The sequence below is a fragment of the Anoplophora glabripennis genome, unplaced genomic scaffold (genome assembly GCF_000390285.2).
Source record: "Anoplophora glabripennis isolate ALB-LARVAE unplaced genomic scaffold, Agla_2.0 scaffold176, whole genome shotgun sequence".
NCBI lineage: Eukaryota > Metazoa > Arthropoda > Insecta > Coleoptera > Cerambycidae > Anoplophora > Anoplophora glabripennis.
The window spans coordinates 786,432-806,922 of record NW_019416336.1 but is presented as its reverse complement, the minus strand read 5'-3'; the positions used below and the strand labels follow the sequence as shown (position 1 = coordinate 806,922).

At 32.3% G+C, this 20,491-nt stretch overlaps 1 protein-coding gene across 1 annotated transcript in view; it reads left to right on the top strand.

Annotated features, from left to right (window-relative positions):
• LOC108905124 (homeobox protein araucan) overlaps positions 1-646 on the top strand; it is a 72,359-nt gene extending 71,713 nt beyond the window's left edge. The window contains exon 7 of the mRNA XM_018707897.2: positions 591-646. The gene's annotated coding sequence lies outside the window, so the exon portion shown is untranslated. The remainder of the gene's footprint in view (positions 1-590) is intronic.
• Positions 647-20,491: the final 19,845 nt, after the last annotated feature.

Genomic DNA, 20,491 nt, shown 5'->3' with positions numbered 1-20,491 from the left:
TTGTTCTATTCTTTAATTTACGACTGAAATTAAATTGATATTAAAAAATCGTGTTAATGAAGAAGCAAAATAGATTTTAAGACCATTTCCGTTGAAATTTGTGATATTAATTTAATAAATTACATCAACCAAATCATAAAAATTATTTCAAGTCTTCTCTAAGTAGGTACTTTAAACTATGTTTTATTGTTTGAAATGGCAATCCAGTTTATTTTTGGGCGGTTGACATTACAAGATACACGTTTCAAGTATCTCAAAAACTATTTACTTTTCGAAATTTATTTTATATTAATTTTATTGGTAAAAAGATAATCTACTTTCTATTAATTAATTTTTTAAGGTTTTTAATTAATGTCATAGGAACCCTGTCTGGCTTTTCCAGAACTAAAAGGTCTCTTTCAAGTTCAATCTGAAGAGAAAGTTACATGTAGAACACCCTGTAGATGTTTCGGAGTGAATGTTCATCAGCAATATCGAAGTTGTAGCACCTAACTTTTCCTGATGATTCTGCTAAGCAGATGTTATCTTTTTACTTTTCGTCGTTTTGCTTATTATCATGTGTATTAATTTCTGTATTTTTTTTGTTCCAGATATGCACAACTGGATGGTCGATGGAGGGAGCAATAATTAATGGGCAAAGTGCAAACAAACAAATATATAGTGTGAGTGAGGGACCCTCGTGTTGATCGGATGGAATCTGTTGTATATTTGTGTAAATGCATTTATTTATATCTGTGATAAAGAACAAAAGAATGTCGGCCGCTATGATGTTGACGTCTTTCAGCGATGGGACTTTACTTAGAGGTAGTTTCTTGAAAATAGAAATTGCTCGCACCTACATTTGTAAATTGTTGTGTATCATCACGAGTCAGCATAGTTGTACTTTCGGGTTTCACCTATTTTATTGTTATGTTCTTTTTAAATAATTAGAAAATTGTTGTGTATAAAGAGTACCATATCATGGATTTGTAAGATTATAATTATTGACTAACATTATTTTTTGTTGGCTGTTAGCCTAAAGTTGTAAATTATTTTATCTGTTTGTAAATAGATCAGTGTATAGAAGGATATTATAATTATGATTGTCTTAATTAAAATATTAACAGAGACTATATATTAAAACCCTATATTTATTATTACCTCCTCAACAATCCCCTCCTTCCACTTTCAACGACACACGCACACAGAGAACAAATAAGTAAGTATATTCAAAAATCGAGGAATTGTTCAAACAGTACTCACCAAATTCTAAATTTATGGCAATTCGCATTTTTCCACATTCAAATTAATGTTCATTCGAGACAACAAGAAAACTTTTAAGATAATATTTCTGTGCATATTTATTATTTATTTATACAAATTAAGACATCAAAGCCATACATTTTTGTTTAAAAATATGAGTGTTGAAAGCTGAAAATGTGCCAAGAAATTGAATAATGATTTAGTCATCGCCCATTCTGCAGTGCTGAGTTATTTATTATGTTTGGACATCAATTATCCAAGAAAAAAAATGAATTGCAAGCAAATGGTAAGTATACAAAGGATATAATAATGAGAATGCTTAAGGGTCGTCTAAAATTACTTCTTTACCTCTGAAGTACAGCATTTCAAAGAAAGAAAGTGACCATGATACAAGATGTTTATCTCTGTACACAATTCGTGCAAAATGTCCCAAAAGAGAAAGTAGTTTAAGTGACGTTACACAAGTCTGCTTGAAAAACAATTTTTTTTCATTCTTTTGTACAACTGTGATATTTGACGTCACACAAAGCAAAAAAAACCTCTTGGAACTTCATATTTCATTTTTTTCTCCGTTACAGACATATAGCGCCACCTCTGATTAATTGCACTAACCTTATTCTTACTGTATCCACATAAGGCAGTATGAGGTTGCAGTAAATTCAAACGACTATTAAGAGTCATTTCAATTTGACAGTGCCCCAAGATAAACGCATATAAAATACAATTAAGCATTAAATATCAAATAATTTGCAAGCTTGCAACTTTCTTAGATTTTTCCTATGTGTGCTAACAAGAAAAATTATTAAAGTTACAATAAAAATACAAAATTAGGTGAGTATTAAAGAATTTAAATAGTTTTATAGATCTGATCTAGTCTAAAGTTATTTTTATTTTCAAGTGCTAAATTCCAAAAATTTTCCTAAAAATCTTATCAAACGAAGTCAAACAATTTCTTTGGTACAAAAAATCTAGCTATAGATAAGATATAGATCTCGTAGGCAAGATTCTTAACTGAAAAAGATTAAATTAGTTTTTTGGTAATGTCTGAGGTTAGATATCTTTGCATACCTTGATTTTTGGTATCAACGAACTTGTTAGACTTCTTTTGATAAGATGTTTAGGAATTTTGTTTGCATTTGAATTTAACACTTTCAAAATAAAGCAAAAGTAAAATAATAATAATAAAATATATACTTATTTAAAACAAAATTACAGCACGTAAATTTATTTGAAGTTCCAAATGACTTAATCAATTTTAATAACTTCAAATTGCTAAACTGTTTTTTAACTGTCTTTTAAAAAATGTGATGGTAGTCAAGGTGATTCTGGCTAATATAGTTTGTCATACTGTTTCAAAAAAACTATTTTGTTTAACAAAAAATTTGATTCAATAAAAGTTAATTTAAGCAAAGGTTTCTTTTTAACAAAACTTTGATTTGATTGAATTTCTGCATCAAGTTACTTTTTAAGTGCTTGGCTATGAAGGAAATATTCCTTTGCATTACTTCATACAGACGAACTGAAATAGAAAGGATATAGTGTGAATACTTGTTTATGGCACATAAATTTATCGTTTAAATAAATTAAAAATTAAATATTCACATATCTACACTGGTTCCTCAACTTTTTGGATAAGAAGAAGACTACGTATCTGAGGGTTGAGTATATTAAATATTAAACAAATTATTAAATAGGATGAAGACTTTTTCAATCTGATATATACAAATCCGGTCGGGAACATACTGCATTATTGATCTACTATTACTCTCTTCTTCGATATGTTATTTCGATGTAAACGATGCACATTTTTTAATTTTCAATATTTCCAAGATTTCAGTTATTGGATATTTTACCCTTCAAAACTGAATACATGACAAGGTAAAGTCACTAACATGACCATATTTAAATATTTACAATAACAGTACTTGTAAATGTAAATTCATTTGGAGTACTTATAGGAAGATAAAAAGGTGATTAATTAAAAAATTAAGGATTCAATTTCTTCTAAACTTTCCAGGTAAACGGTTTGTGCTAAAATATTTTATATGCGGTTGTTGCTACGTCGCTGGTTTAGATTGTCTCACGTTTCGAGAGGCATATTACTAGCTTCTTCAGAAAAAAACATTGAAACTATTCCTGGAAATTATTCAACCACTGATAACTTAGCCATGGTTTTTAAGATATTAGTGTTCAATTGAAGAATTTAATTCAACTGGTCCTTGTTTGAGTATTTCATTTCTCATTATTTACCCCTTTATGTTTGTGTGGGGCATCAGTTCTTTAGTTAAGTTATGTCCAACTAGGTTCCCTTACACTTATGTGCCTATGGTTATAGTTAATTTGATATATCTATGCTTTATTATAAAATAAGAAAATATCTCTTTGATTCGATGGGCCTAAAGTTAGTTTAGTCAACATAACTCATTTGTATAACTCAGTATATTGCAACTTCCATTGATTTGAGTCTTCAAACAAATGTTGTACTTATACACGGATTTCTAAAAAGGTTTCTATAGATTTATTTCAAATTGAATTACTATGGTATCGCTAATAATTCGATTGACTTTTTAGAATGTTACTCGTATCTTACTAACAGTTGTCAGAGTCTTACCATAGTTACAAGTCTGCTGAATATATTACACAATCTGGTGTATCTCAGGGATATAGATTGGGTGTTCTTGTCTTTTATTAAGGACATAATGACATGATTTGGACATCTGTTTTCTCTCAAATTTCATGCATAAAAAGTTATACAGGGTGTCCCATATAAAACTTTCCACCTGAACATTTCGTTTTACATAAAGTTTTGAAAAAAATTCAAAAACACGTCAATTTTTAATTTGAGGACATCGACTTACATCATGACTTATTTTGCAGTTGCCACCCCTTCGTAGATCGAAGTATCAACTTTAAAATTTCAAATGGCACTACAGGGCGTGTGATACATCGTTTGAAAGCTCTTTTGATGCTGACTTTGAATCCGTAAAAAAAAATAATGCGTTTTCAAGGAAAAAACATTGAAATTAAATTTTTGGAATTTTGTATTTTTACATTTGAAACTGTTTATAATAGATGCTCAAATTGTGCACCCAGTTGTTCTTGGCACATATGGAGCCTGTCTACGAAACATCTCCTTACATTTGCAAAAACCTCTGGAGTTAAATTTCGACATTCGTTTACAATACGTTGTTTTAAATCTTCAAGATTTTCGGGTCGACTTGCTGATTTGAGAAAAAAGTCGTTTGGCCTCAAATCAGGAGACCGAGCTGGCTATTCTATAGCCCCACGCCTACCTATCCATCGTCCTGGAAAATTCTGATCCAAATAAGTCCGAACTCGTCGCTCAAAACGAGGTGGAGTTCCGTTTTGCTGGAACATCACAAGATCTAACATCATGTAAATGAAACTATCTGTTGAATGGTATAAAATAAAAATAAAATAAAGTAAAATAATTTATTTCTACTATTTAATCTATCATCTGATCACCTATCTGAAAAATCCAATTTATGGTTTATTTTTCTTTCATGGAGCAGATCATGTAGATATAAGTTATATAATTTGTACGTGATACGGAATCGGCTTTATTACTTTGATGTTACAGCTGCGACCCAAATAAATTTTGGACTAATTAATGGCTAGTAATATTTTGTAAATGCTGATCAACTAATTAGGGAATATGTCGGAAGAAATATATTTGTTTCAATTATTTTAATAGATCGTATTTATATTAAAATCACCTTGTCTTTGTAGAGGTACGATGGCTAAAATTCCTATACTCAAATTATAATGTACGTCACTTATTTACATGTGTAACAGCTGGATTAGTGTTAATCCATGTCCAGTAAAAAAACTGACAGCAGGATTTGTCTGTGAAATTTATTGTGGTACTTATTATTTATTATAAAAATTAAAAAAAATAGGGAAAGACAAAAATCGATTTGTTTTTATTAGAGAAATAGGAGACGGATATATGATGTCCTGCAATTGTTTAAATTTATATTTTCACAAGGGGTGTTTCATTATAACATACTAATCAAAGGGGGTAACATAATTAATCCTAGGGGTAATAGAACATGAAAAAAAAAAATTTCCTATGAACTATAGATCTAGGGTCTTATTTCCAAGATAAAGGGTGTTAATATTTTTAATAAATTACACCGGTATCTCGGATATCAACAATCCAAGAACATATGGTTATAGAGGAGGTTATACGCAACACAATGCTGCCAATCGCATATCACAAAATGTCTCCATCAGTTATGTAAATTAAAAAGTTCGGTTATTTTCTGAACAGTCCTCGTATAATAGTAAGAATGACACAACGGAATTTTGAATTTTTCGGCGTTGTACATCGTGCACACATCTTGATTTGTGTACCTACAGCAGTTAATTTATTAAGCAGATACCAAAATAAAAACAATAAATTGTTATGGCAATATCTTAAGCGAGTTCTAAGGTATATTAAAGGTACTACTGAACTGAAACTAACTGATTACAATGAAATATTGACAGGTTATGTTGGTGATGATTGGGGAAATAATGAAATTGACCGGAGAAGTACTACAGGCTATATTTTTAAATTATTTGGAAGTTCTAATTTGATGGAACACAAAAAGGCAAAATTCAGTAGCAGTTTCATCAACTGAAGCTGAGTATATGACTATGTATGAAGCAGTACGTGAAGCTTTGTGGTTAAAATCACTATTAACTAGTATAAAACTAGAAATATCGAAACCAATTGTTTTATTTGAAGACAACAATAGCAGTATTGCAATTGCAAACAATCCTGGATACCAGAAACGGTCATATAGACATAAAGTAGCATTGTACCCGTGAACAAGTTGAAATGAAAATAATAACTCTAAAATATATTTCTACAGGTGAATAATTGGCAGACATATTTACAAAACAAGTTCATGCCGAGAAATTTCAAGCAATAATATATAAGTTAAGATACTGAATAATCGCTAAATGATCGGATTTGGTTATTTTTCTGGGGTTTTTCCCAAATCCCAAGCAACGAATGTTGGACCATAATAAATATAATATAAGATTACCCCCAGAATTAAATAAAAATAATAATAAAAAATGTTAGACATCACATTAATTTTATTATTGTTCTTGTAGTATTATAGGGTTTGTTTTTTGAAGGGGAGTGTTGAAAGATATTCAATACTTTGAATGAGTTTATATTTCTCAGCTGAAGGTTCAAGAGTTCTTGCTCATAAATTAAAAATGCTTATAAACAATAATACAGACGTATATTGCAGCACTAAGCTTAAAAGAGAAGTTTTAGTTTTCAATTTGATTTGACACACAATAGATGTGATATCTTAATAAATGAATAAACAATATCATTTAATTATTAAAGTGTTTTAGTGCTACCCATAATCCCAACAGGCGTAATGTTAAATTGTTTGTATTAAATCTACTTAACATGTCAGACTGCTGAGTATGTAACGCGACACATATTGTTAAATTTAATGGAGACATATTTAAGAAATTTTCTCTGAACTTTTTCAAAATTTAGTGTGTGAGTATTGGATTCCAAATGATGGGTGCGTACTCAAGTTTTGACCTGACAAACGCATTATACATAACAGTGGCAACTTCTTTAAGACACAGTACGATATTTGTTGAGATAGAATTCCCAGAAGACCTCTGTGTCACCTACAACATAGAAAGGCATTGGTGGAGTGGCGTACACAGTAACAGCTTGCAGTACATACTGTGTTTTGCAGTTACGACGTCGTGTTTGGCTTATTTTTTTCTTGGAATTTTATCTCAACAAATATTGTAGGGACTGAAACATTTCTTATAACGAAATCAAGACTTTCATTAGCATTTAATATGATGTAATTCACGTGACGAATAAATGTGAATTTTTTATCAAAAATTATATGCAAATTTGTCCATCCAAACTCAGAGCAACGTGACAGAATTTCTATTCCTATATTGTACTCGCAAATAATAAGGTTGAAATGTTTTTCTATGTCATAATACAACAATATGGATATGTTCAGTGGCAGTCTAGTATTTTGACACCATCTTGACAGATCCTTTTTGAAGTAAATGGTGTTTCAGAAATAATTTCGTTGAATCCGTCTGTTGGTGCAATAGGCACGTTCCAGAGAAATGCCGCTAGTGGCAAATGCTTTGTTGTTAAGTTTTTGTTGCCATGGAACGATGATTCTTATGATGTTGCGTGTCGCCTGTACAGAAATCATTATAATGTAGTTACAATAACATGGTTTTCTAAGACAATCGCGGTCAAGCTCAAACAGTGTGAGCGCTATTGCCATATGATGAGAACATTTTTAAGACCTGCAATTCAGAGATACGATGGCTGTAACAGGAACACTTTGTTCCAGCAAGACTTCTCATTCAACGATTCAATCGTTGGATGCTCTTCATTAGTTATTCCCAGATTGGTTAGTCCCAATCTGACTCCAGCCAATCATTTTCTTATGGGGTTACCCTCAGAGTAAAGTATACACCCCAATTCTGCAGTATTTGGGAGAACTGAAACAAATTGCAGAAGAAATCAGCACCATTCCTTATGCAATACTTCAACTAGTTATCGCGAGCTTTACTTCGCGATTAAATGAATGTGAAAATATAAATGGTTCTCACTTACCCAGTTGCTTTGGTCACAAATAAAAATGTAATCATTAAGCTTTCTTTTAGAATTAAATTTGTTTGTATAGATTTGGAAATAAGAAAATATTTCTGAAACGTCCTACAACACAGTCACTAACAGATATGACAGAGGTAAACAGTTTGAAGTCATTTGCACATAAGAGAACATTAGTTTAATGAATATATCCAATAGTAGCGGGCTAAGAACTGAACCCTGAGGTATTCCCGAACAATTTTAGTTGACGTAAAACCAAGTTTCGGAAAGTTTTGAAAAGTCTATCGACATACTAAAATTTTATAAATTAAGCAGACGAATTATGCACAATCATTATTATTTCAGTTATACACTATAGACAGTTTTCCATTACTAGTTCAAGGAATTTACGTCTTGGGCGTAGAATTCCTAAAAAACAACACCAACCTTCACTCGGGTACTTAACCGAATGGTGATACATCAAATCATAAGGTCCAAACTGCTTTAAAGTTTCTCCGCATTAACATTTCACCTCCGCTGATCGCTCCTAAATTCCACAAAGATTATTTCTGCCGATTTCGTGAGTTACGAAAGTGCGCGCCATTAGTTATGGCTTATGCTAACGGCAGCCGCTAATGATACGATAGCCAGTCATTAATACGCATTAGTGTCGAAGGATACCCATGATTGTCACTTACACGCCCATAGCCATCTCGGCTGCCCAGATTTACATTACTATTTACTGGTTGTTAACGGACATCAAACAACGAATCATATTTCATTTCAATGGGCGATTATTAATTGTTCCCGGTTTTATCTCTTCTAAAAATGGAAGCCATCATTTAATTTGCTCTCCACAAGATAAGACGTTCAAATTGGCGAAGCTCGAAGTCCCCAGTCGATATTTGGCAGTCGGCCTTTTAATAAAGCATTGAGAAGGGGCTGAGCCTCAAGGAATTTTTAACTTTTTTCAGAAGTACATACCTTTTAACGCGCAGGGCGTTCCAGGTGTAATTGGCGAATCTTAAATTTGAATACTGGCGGACAAAATAAAAAAATGCTGCGAGGGAATGACCGAAAATGAGACGCAGGGTGTTGAAATTTGAAAACAAATGTTATATTCTAAAATATTCCTGAAAATGCTTGACGTAGAATGATGAAACTTTGGCTGGTGAAAACCCCAATTACAGGAAACAGAATGTATTATACTGGGTGGCCCAATTAAAACAGGCCGATTTTTAAAGGTATTTCAATTCTCTACACAAACATGCTGCCATTTTTTTGTTCTGGCACCAGATGTCACATCAAATCTGAATACCTAAATTAAATCCCTTGTACCTGACAAACTGCTGTCCATCTGACAGCTACGATTTTATAAATTTAACAAGATTATTAGATAACCCAACACTATCAAGTTTTTTAAGCAATTATAGTGATAGGATGTCTTTATAGCCAAATTTTGCAAATTTTTACTCCATTTCCTGTATCTGTTTTTATTCTTATTTTCACTAATGTATTTTATTTCTGATCGGATGGTTAACCCAGAATTAAAATTGTTTTTAAACATATTAATAAGATTCTTAATGCTACAGAAAAGTAATTAGAAAGACTTACCTAGATACTTTTCGTAGCACGTCTTCTGTAGCAAATGCAGACTTTGCAAATTTTCTGAAACCACAAGACATATTATAAAACACTTAACAACAAGTTTTACTTACTATAAAATCACTTTATTATCGCATCAGTCTAAGACAAATAAAGGATGTATTATATTTTAGTTGACTTGTTCTGTGTTACTTTCAAAAAAAAGGTTATATGTATATTTATCTTAATTTTAAGATTTTCGCTTATTATCTTATATAGGGAATATGTTGTTAAAAAAATATTATCTTTAAATGATAGGCATTTCATTGCCTGTGAGAGATAGACTTTATACTACAACAAAATTTCACTCAAATGTCACTCAATTTTACTCAATAATGTATCAATTTCTGTCCACACCCGATTAAGTGAAATTTTCACTCTACTAGTATGTACAACTGAGTACTGCATCAGAAATGAGTGAGTTTTACTCAAATCCGAGCAGTAAGCTAACTATCAATTGACTCTATTCTGAGTATATAAAACCAATTTTAATTTTTTACTCAGACTTGGTTTTCAATTAACTAAATATTGAGTGTAAAAATAAAACAATCATAAATGATTAATTAGGATATACAGTGTTGAAATTAATTCACTTCGCGGGGCCTCCTCCTGTCATGGCTGACATCCGCCAGCTTAGATCTGTCGCCGCCGGCTAAGACCTGTTCTCCTGGTGATCACGCTTCTCTGGAGCATCTAACGGGCCCCTATCAACTTTGATCGAGATTACAGAAGTGATATGTAAGTGGTGCCATCTTCACGGCACCACTCAATTTACTCGAAATTAATATGCATTTAAACTCACTCAGTAATAAGGACATTTATTCTGATTTAGATACAAGTGCACCGAATACGAGTTTAGGTACGTGAAGAATTTATTATATTTGAGTGAAAGTACTCAGTTTTAGTTTAAATATAATCACAAATGAGTAAAATGATTTCATTCACTGGATTCACTCCAACCTTTATTGCTTTCACTTACGCCGCTTTTTTATAGTGTATTCTATTCATTTGAAAATTCTGTTACTTGCCAATGAGCGACTTTATTTTTTTATGAGTATATATAGTTTTCTCTAAAACTATTATTTAACTAATTTTATGTGAAATTAATTAGACACGCATTAAACATCTGTTTAATTTTGTGTCAACTCATTTGACATTACAGTAAAAAAAACCAGAATTTTCAGAATTTGAGGAAGTTATACGCCTGTGATTTTAGCAGCGCGATGAAATTATTAAAGTCGAATTTTATGCATATTCAAAAGGGTTTTTGTAAAAACTATCAGTCTTATTATCATCAGTATTATTATAATTTAGTAAGTTATTATTAAAATGCTTAATATTCATTAAAATATACTCGTTTAATTCATTCTGTACTGTTTAATTTACACCAATTATTTGAGTATATTATCAAAATGAAGGGGTGACTTATGAACTGATTCCCTTGAGTTTAATAATTTTGTACTTTTAAAAACATAATCTTCCTCGGAAGATTCTAAGTCATACTGTTAAGTGACTTAATCTGATTTTAAAGGCTATTAAAAAAGAAAGATGTATATACATATTGCACAAGACAAGGGAGTAACAGTGACGTTGATACGAACTTTGAACACCTTCCGCTGTTATTTCAATTAAATAACTAAAGCAATATTTTTTTTTCTTTAACGATTCTTATACGTTCTGGAATTTTTATAATGTTTGTCGCAAAATATAGCTTCTGGTCCAATAACAAATACGATTCAGACTTTGAATTTGGTAAATTACAATTCCCTAATAGCATCTAGTAATACAAAATCTGAGCGGTTTCAACTATCAAGAGATACACAGCCTTTACTGAAAACCTGTTGCAAATTTAGAAAGACCATTTCCAATAAAAACTTTTGTAGTGCAAAATGAAGCATACTGTTCACCTTTAAAAATGTTAGAAGCATCGTTAAATGAAACTGTACAAGAAAATCAGTTTAACTCAATGTTTTGTATAAATCAACACCTATTTTAATGGAAGATAGGCAGAAAGATACAACTTTTTATATTTACATTATTTTAACTCTTGTGTAATTAGAGCTAAATAACTAATTTTCATTACAGTCATTGCTAATCAATTTCTGCACAGTCTTTGTTTTTTTACTATTACTCGAGAATGGTACTAAAAAAGTAAAGAGTCACAAGAGTTTTCATTGCAGATGGTCTATCCAAATATGTAAAAGAAGGTTCCCTGTGACAACAAATAATATCACAATGTTTTTCGACGCTATTGATAAGACGTTTTTGTTAGCTGCTTTACCTACTGCACTGTACCACTTCGAAGTCTATCTGCAATAGACTGATAAAAACTGTTCTTCATATGTACTCTTTATGATAATTTTAGGAAAAAATGTTTTTCCTGTTGTATAATTTGACGAGAGAAGTTATTGCTGGATGTTCGTGGCAACTTCACTGTTTAGGCCAGTTGAACGCGACTTTTTGTTTCGGCAAGCTGAATTTATCACAATCATAAAAATGGGGGGAAGATTGTTTACAGGGTGGTTAATTGTATAATTTTTACGTAAATTCACGCTTTTCGCTTATAACTTTTTTTCCGTTCATTTCCACGAGAAAACAGTAAAGTACTTTTTTTCGTCTTCAAAATACCTACAAAACTAGCCCTCGAGCGTCAAAAAGTATTGATTAGATCAAAAGTTATAAACAGAAGAAGTTTATTTATGACTTTGAATTAAAGATTAATAAACTGCGTTATTATTAACAGAAAGTTTTGGCATCGCATCCTCTCATTCCTTATCACTGTCTAATAACTCACACGAAATCTGGAATCAGTAAGTTGAATAGTTTACAAACTATGGCCTTATAATCAAACTAACTAATTACACAGGCCAACAAGGAAAAAATTCCAGAGATCAGACACTGCGTTTCCGAATGCATTTGGCGCGCTGAATCCGAATCTGGCCTCAGAATTGATCCATCACCCTAGGTTTCCGAGATATTCTAACCTACAAGTGCAAAAACACGTATTTTTGCTATTTTCAAGGTTATGTAACTTGGCGAAAAAAATTTTTTTTCTCAAAACTGAAAATATCATTGGAAACTACTATCTTTCCCCTTCAAAACGCATTTTTTTATTTGTAAAAAGCTTTATTTTTCGCGGAGATATCGTCGATTAAAGATGATCAGTATAGCTACCTTATTAAACCATGGCTCGACCTATAACACAATTAATGGGTATTATGGGTTATTGGGTAATAGGGCTTGAAGTTAACCTTCCTGACGATTAGGGCTCACAGCGCTTAGTGTTGTGGGGTTATAGGGCTTGGGATTAACCTTCCAGACATATAGGGCTTGGGGTTAACCTTCCTGACGATTAGGGCTCGCAGCGCTTAGTGTTATTGGGTTATAGGGCTTGAAGTTAACCTTCCTGACGATGAGGGCTCGCTCCGCTTAGTGTTGTGGGGTTATAGGGCTTAGAGTTAACGTTCCTAACAATTAGGGCTAGCAGCACTCAGTGTTATGGGGTTAGCCATGATGTAATAATATAGCCATACTGGTCATCTTAAATTGACGATATCTCCGCGAAAAATAGAGCTTTTTTCAAATAAAAAAATGCGTTTTGAAGGGGAAAGATAGTCGTTTCCAATGATGTTTTCAGTTTTGAGAAAAAAATTTTTTTCGCCAAGTTACATAACCTTGAATATAGCAAAAGTACGTGGTTTTTACACTTTTAGGTTAGAATATCTCGGAAACCTAGGGTGATGGATCAATTCTGAGGCCAGATTCGGATTCAGCGCGCCAAATGCCTTCGGAAGCATAGTGTCTGATTTCTGGAATTTTTTTTTTTTGAAATTTTGTCGGCCTGTGTTATTAGTCTGGACGATCCCGAGCATCTTCCACAATCGCACTGTTTTTTTTTTCATGGTAGATTTCTTAATAATACATAGAAATCTATCATTTTTTTTTTTAATTTCAAACTTGCAACCTGGAAAAATTTTTTATTTTTTAGCCTTAGTTGCAAATATACGACGCACGCGCGTGATATAGTTATATATTATTACACATTCGGAAAGCTTATGAAACGAGCTTTAAGTTAAAAAAAAATCGTCAAGATTTGTTGAAAAACAACGGAGTTATAGACTGTCAAATATATTATTTTCAGGCGAATTTCGTTTTTTTAACGGCAGGACTATGAATATTATCGTCATTTTCTTCGGACTCGCTGTCATTCGCTCCCCCCACTCTCCCGCCGCGCCACAGCTCGCCGAAAATCATGCGACCCACTGACTTTTGACAGTTTCTTATGCACTTAACATACTTCCACAAATAAAATATTTTTATCTGGGAAAGTACACGGGTTGCCGGTAATGACAGTATTTCTTTTTGCCGCTACCAACCTAATTTGTTTAATAATAGAGCGTCAAATTTGACAGTCTGTAATTCCGTTGTTTTTCAACGAATCTTGACGATTTTTTTTTTAACTTAAAGCTCTATTCGTAAGCTTTCCGAATATGTAATAATATATAAATATATCACGCGCGTGCGTCGTATATTTCATTTTGCAACTAAGGCTAAAAAATAAAAAATTTTTCCAGGTTGCAAGTTTGAAATTAAAAAAAAAAATGATAGATTTCTATGTATTATTAAGAAATCTACCATGAAAAAAAAAACAGTGCGATTGTGGAAGATGCTCGGGATCGTCCAGACTAATAACACAGGCCGACAAAATTTCAAAAAAAAAAAATTCCAGAAATCAGACACTATGCTTCCGAAGGCATTTGGCGCGCTGAATCCGAATCTGGCCTCAGAATTGATCCATCACCCTAGGTTTCCGAGATATTCTAACCTAAAAGTGTAAAAACCACGTACTTTTGCTATATTCAAGGTTATGTAACTTGGCGAAAAAAATTTTTTTCTCAAAACTGAAAACATCATTGGAAACGACTATCTTTCCCCTTCAAAACGCATTTTTTTATTTGAAAAAAGCTCTATTTTTCGCGGAGATATCGTCAATTTAAGATGACCAGTATGGCTATATTATTACATCATGGCTAACCCCATAACACTGAGCGCTGCTAGCCCTAATTGTTAGGAACGTTAACCCCAAGCCCTATAACCCCACAACACTAAACGGAGCGAGCCCTCATCGTCAGGAAGGTTAACTTCAAGCCCTATAACCCAATAACACTAAGCGCTGTGAGCCCTAATCGTCAGGAAGGTTAACCCCAAGCCCTATATGTCTGGAAGGTTAATTCCAAGCCCTATTGCGTTATTGGGTTATTTGGGTTATTAGGGTTAACCTTCCTGACATATAAGGCTCGTAGCGCTTAGTGATATTGTGTTATAGGTCGAGCCATGGTAATAAGGTAGCTATACTGATCATCTTTAACCGACGATATCTCCGCGAAAAATAAAGCTTTTTACAAATAAAAAAATGCGTTTTGAAGGGGAAAGATAGTAGTTTCCAATGATATTTTCAGTTTCGAGAAAAAAAAATTTTTCGCCAAGTTACATAACCTTGAAAATAGCAAAAATACGTGTTTTTGCACTTGTAGGTTAGAATATCTCGGAAACCTAGGGTGATGGATCAATTCTGAGGCCAGATTCGGATTCAGCGCGCCAAATGCCTTCGGAAACGTATTGTCTGATCTCTGGAATTTTTTCCTTGTTGGCCTGTGTAATTAGTTAGTTTGATTATAAGGCCATAGTTTGTAAACTATTCAACTTACTGATTCCAGATTTCGTGTGAGTTATTAGACAGTGACAAGGAATGAGAGGATACGATGCCAAAACATTCTGGTGATAATAACGCATTTTATAAATGTTTAATTCAAAAGTCACAAATAAACTTCTACTGTTTATAACTTTTGATCTAAACAATATTGTTTGACGTTCGAAGGCTAATTTTGTAGGTCTTTTGAAGGCGAAAAAAAAAGTGCTTTACTGTTTTTTCGTGGAAATAAACGGAAAAAAGTTATAGGCGAAAAACGTGAATTTACGTAAAAATTACACAATTAACCACCCTGTAAACAATCTTCGCCCCATTTTTATAACTGTGGAAACTAATATATTATTGTACATAATATTTAGCATCTATAGTGACAAATTCAACTTGTCGAAACAAAAAGTCGCGAAATGGTCATTTCCTAGCTCTTTTTCCTGGCCTGTGTTACGCACTGTAAATCTCTGTGGTAGTATTAAGAGATGTTACTAGGAGAGAGCAACGTCCGTAGTGTAGGAGGAAAACGATTATACTTATTACAATGGCGTCAGACCAGGTGAACACGCATGATTTTTATAACTCTATGAATTTTTAAATTCAAGATCACTACACTTTTTATCGGTAGACGCGTATTCCTTTCCCCTGTTTTATGACGAAAACCGTCTGGAATAAATAACTGAACTACACGGTCCTACGCGCCGGTTCCACAAATAAACTTTTTATTCTTATAATTAATTTCATTACAAAAACAACAAAAGTGTTTCAACGCGGAACATTTTTATTGGCCAATAATTCAGTGGGGAACTATTAAAAAACATCGCACCGCATCTCCACCGAGTCTATACGTTGGATTCCTAGCCGGTAACTATTTTTAATTTCGGTCGGCTCATGGCAGGTGGTGCACAAAGAAGACATAAATACAGACATGTGATACTGGTCTCATTCAGTTTGGCAATCCGTGCTCACAACAAACAAGAAGATAAATGATGTACACCGGCCATTTATCGTCTATCAATAATATAAATTGTCTAAATACGATTATATATTTTAATTGTGCGGACAAGTGGTTTTATTAATGAGTCTCGGGAGAGGAGCTCGACCCACACACGCGCCAGGTAGAGCCCCGTTCGGTTCTGTTGAACTTTAGGAGGGAAGTCTGTTGATGTAGATTTCATTGTTTTCTTAGTGCTGTTCTGACATTTATTATTAATATGCATATAAACAAGTTGCCTTACTCCGCTTATGAACACAGCTTATTCTTTAAGAGTTACTCCTATTTACATAAGAATATATAAATTGAAACGGTCGGCTGTGACAGTATCCTTTACGTACTGCTGGGAATGGAAATAACAAGGTTTAAGTACCCGGAACTTATTAAGTAAAACTGGAGATTAATATAGCTGTTATATTCCGACGTAAAATATATTACACAAATTTTTTAGTTGGATAGACATTTTAGTCGTATTCGAAATACAAAATATCACTAAGAAACTAGAAATTAAAAGCCGTCAAATGTTTATTTTATTTAGAACTTGTTCAAAAAGTACTAAATATTTCATAAATACATATATTTTATTATTACCTCTCACATGTTTTTACTCTTTATTAAGGCACATTTATTTATTAATTTAGTTTTTATTTATGAACTACGTGTCAAAGGTGAAAGCAAGAGTACAGAATGTTTCTCTGAATGATTACATTATTTGAGAATGTAAACATATCAGGTATATGTTTTTCTATTAATTGTTTGAACATTTCATTTTATTTTCAATAATTCTTACTAGTGTAGTGTAATCCAATAGTAGTCATCGCATGCAGCATAGAGTAGTTGTTTCCTGCAGTATAGTCTTTCCGAAGTCAGTTGAACATGTATAAAAACGCCTAGCAATAAAATTTAATTAGTTTCATAGGCGTCCTTAAAAAAGTTTTCTGCTAAAGGTAAAAAGTTAATAATTTGTATATAATGTGTAGGAAAATTCTATTATATGTTAATCCTCAAACAATTTTATTATATTGATGGTAAATTTCGTTTTGTTCCGTTTCAAAAGGTCTCCAAAATTACATGTAATAATATTAATATTAGTAAACAAAATATCTCTCTTATTTCTCTCGCAATCACCTGAATTACATCAAATTCCGCATTGCTGTACTGCACTGCAAGCTATTTGTTAACAACTGAAATTATGGCCAGGTCGCCCGGTGCGGCTGTGTTTGTGCCGCGTTTGCCCGCGCGCTCATTCAACAGGATGACCAGATCTGTATATGGGCTTGGCTAAATAAATATGGGAACAAATTTTTCAAATATTTCAATGCCGACTTGCTGCATCAGCGACCGAACCCGATACATACTGCCAACCTCTAGACTGTACCAGCAGTTAGCAATCTTGTCTGTGAGGTTTGTTGTCTTTTACATACCCACATTTCTGGTATCTAAGAATGTTATTTGACTTCATTTGATAGGATTTGTTTGAATTAGCTTAATACCTTAATAATGAGAACAAAAACTAAATATTCTTGAAAATCTTTGTCAGTAGGACCAGAACTGAATGGGCTCATTTTAGCTCAGAAAGTGTACCTCATAATTAATTAATGCGTAAAAATCTGATTTTCTTTCAACAGCTTCTGCCTCAAAATAATGAATGAAAACGGAGCGCGGAAATATGCATCGAAGCCATGTTGTGACGTCATATCACTTCTTAGCAGCTAACCCACACACTTAGCTTGGACCCACTTACATCACTAATTAAAACAGAAACGTCATAACGTTTTGATAACTCATGAGGGTAGATTTTTCGGAATGTTTACCATAATTGTACACAGAAAGAAATGGGCTTATTTAACAGTTCCTCTAGAATAATATGTATACCTCATCTCATATTAAAACTTTTGATAACTACATTTATTTAAAAACACACTCATCTTCATACTCACTATTCAATGAGTTTAACTGGAAAGCGCTTAATACACCTCATGTGTCCATGAAATAAAGGTTATAATGATTTAATATATTACCTATTTGTGTTATAGACATTATACTCCATTTGTATAGTAAAGAAGATTTGTAGTATAAAAATACAAAGACCAACATCCCAATCTGTATATAATGGCTGTATTGACAGAATTATTCGTTTTCGTAATGATTAGATTTCCGTTTTTTATGTAGTTAGGTGATCCCTCCCAATGCATAATCGGTTATGATAGTAAAATTTCCGACAGTCCGCTGTGCATCGACTATTACGCTTCATCTAGTTGGATAAGTATAGAAAATTTTTTTGAAATACATGATCATACGGCGTTGTGTGAAGTGGAAAGTTATATAAGTATCTAACTGTTTAATAGTTTGTAATTGTTTTGATTTTCCTTATTTAAATACTGTTTAAATCTTAAAAAATATTATTTTGTTTGATGTTAAGCTTTACATGAGATGAAGAAATAGAAGGCTAACGGTGACAAATAAGAGCGCGGGTAGAGTCAATCAACTAGAGGAAATAGAATTAGAAAATAAAGTCACCCTTTCAAAGTATGTTTCATTCATAGGACGGAAGAATTATAGTGGTGCATCGCTACTAGGAAGATAAGCTGGACAGTTTTGGGATCGATTTGTCATCAATTGTAATACTTGAATATTTGTTATATATATGTTTACATTAGAATCCCAGCTTGTAATTATAGTTTTACAATAAAAATTTTGGAAATTTAATGGCATACCTTGTAACTCATAGAGAGTATATGTATAACAGTTTAATATATTTATTATTACAAAACCTATAATTAGTCTTCTAATAACGAATATGGATCACTTTAATAACAGTTATAAATACCATTTCATAAAGAGTATAAACAACGTTGTATAGGTACTAGTTATACAATAATCGAAAGAAGTATTTTTTGTTGCCATAAATAAATAAATAAATTTATGCTTTTTGGTGTAAATATGTAATTTTTTTATTTATTTCTAAATTTAAATTAAAGAGAAAAGTAACATTTAAAACGTCTTTCCGTACACATAATTATTTAGGTACATAAAGGGTGATGCACAACTTATCCAAAAAAATTTGGGAATAGACGCGGCACGAGTCAATATCGTAAGAAAATTTTTATAAAATCCTTATAGTTTCCGAGAAAAAAAAATTATAGAAGTTTCAACCATTACATAGCTGGACAACTGCAGTCTCTAGCGTTATTCGCAATACGCGTGGAGAGCTAGCGTCAGCGACACTGAATACTGAAATCCGATTTTACAATTGTCGTTGCGATAGCGTTTAAAAAGTTTTTTAGTAGTTAGTGTCAAAAATGGCTTGAATGTATAAGAACTCGGAGTTGATGGATATCGTTTTAATTTATGGTGAAGCAAGGCAACATTTGTATTATGGTGAAGCATTTGTGTTATGGTGAAACAAGACAACATTTGTGTTAGTTCATAGAAATTGAGTAAGATAGACCAAAATGTGTGGCAAAATTTTGAACAGATCAGGTATGTCAAATTATTTCATAATTTAAAACCACAAATTAATTTTATTAATTACTAATAACAATAGCGGCAAAACAATTAATTAATTTTTTTATATATTTTTTTTCACAGATGGCAAAGTACAAATAAAGGAAAAATTAAAACTATGCCACAAATAAATAACTTGAGACAAGAGCAAGAATGGTGTGACGTGTGACGGATATAGTGGTGACGTCACAGATAGTGGTTACGTCAGGGATAATGGTGTGACGATACAGATACTTGGGCATTGTGTGCTCGCACACTTGCTTCAGCAATTCGTCAGTTTAGTGCCAAAAATCGGAATAAATAAACAAAGTTCGGTTATTTTCTGAACAGATCTCGTATAAGGCATCATAAGATCGAATTTTTTTTTTTGAATACCCGTGAATTACAAAACAGTAAAAAGGAGACATCTCTTTTATTCATTTTTTATTAATGTTACAGTTAAAGACTACTATCCTTTGGATGTTAATAATCGTATTATTCGTATCAAAGAGACTTTTACATCTCATTTTTGTTAGTTATGTGTATATAAATAATTATATTCAAATGTGATTTTGGTTTTGGTCAGCTATTTTCTATTCAGTGAAAAAATAAATGTCTCACTACAACTATTACTTTGTATGTAAAATCAAGATTTATAAATAATTTACTAATCTTTTAACAGTAAAAAATGTAAATTTGTCATAAAGTGGTGATAATATTGTTTCCATTTTTATGGTTGATTCCATATTATTAAGACACATCATTATTTTTTACGATATTCGGAGAGACTACGGGGAAACTAAAAAACCAGCTT